The following is a 630-nucleotide window of genomic DNA, read 5'->3' as shown; positions in this document are numbered from 1 at the left end:
GGGAAGGAGGGAGGGAGGAGGGAGAGCGCTGCCGCTTCCTCCCCTCACTAAAGCAATAACCTATTAGGATTTTTTTTACCTTTTTTTTTACATTTTTTTAATTTTATTTTTTTTTGTGGGCAACTGTCACCTCAGAGCAAAAGAGGGAGAAGAGAAGCACCGCCAGACCAACTCTTGCCATTGCCAGTCAGAAGTTGCAGACTTCATGTAGCTGCCTCTGCTCTGCCAGGAGAGGGATGGGAATGGTGTGCAGTGCAGAGTGGAAAATACCCCCGCTCTAAAGAAGTGCACAGGATTTTTCTCTTGCTGTTTGTTTGGGTTGTTGCGTGCCCATTAGACACCCAAAGGATCACCGCTTCATAGGAATGAAACGTGGAGAGGATGACTAACGACAGAACTGTGAATTTGTTCCCTGGAGTTGCTAATTTGCCACCCCGAAGCAACACATATCTCGAGGAGGAAGCATTTGGCTGCTGCTGATTTCTCCAAAACTGGTGGTTTACCAGATGCATTGTGCTGTATGTGCTGGAACAGATCATTGCTTAGCTGCAGCAGATCGTCAGAGGTAGACAACCAACGTAAGTGCAAAGTTACCCATACACTGGGATGCATTTCTTTTAAAGAAAAAAA

At 45.9% G+C, this 630-nt stretch overlaps 1 protein-coding gene across 1 annotated transcript in view; it reads left to right on the top strand.

The window, feature by feature from the left end:
* The first annotated feature begins 546 nt into the window (after positions 1-546).
* The window catches only part of PCDH9 (protocadherin 9), a 4,516-nt gene continuing 4,432 nt past the window's right edge, over positions 547-630 (top strand). Inside the window, exon 1 of the mRNA XM_009082305.1 lies at positions 547-578. The gene's annotated coding sequence lies outside the window, so the exon portion shown is untranslated. The remainder of the gene's footprint in view (positions 579-630) is intronic.

Source organism: Acanthisitta chloris, unplaced genomic scaffold (assembly GCF_000695815.1).
Source record: "Acanthisitta chloris isolate BGI_N310 unplaced genomic scaffold, ASM69581v1 scaffold44099, whole genome shotgun sequence".
In the NCBI taxonomy this organism is placed as follows: domain Eukaryota; kingdom Metazoa; phylum Chordata; class Aves; order Passeriformes; family Acanthisittidae; genus Acanthisitta; species Acanthisitta chloris.
This window is presented reverse-complemented; position numbering and strand designations above follow the sequence as displayed.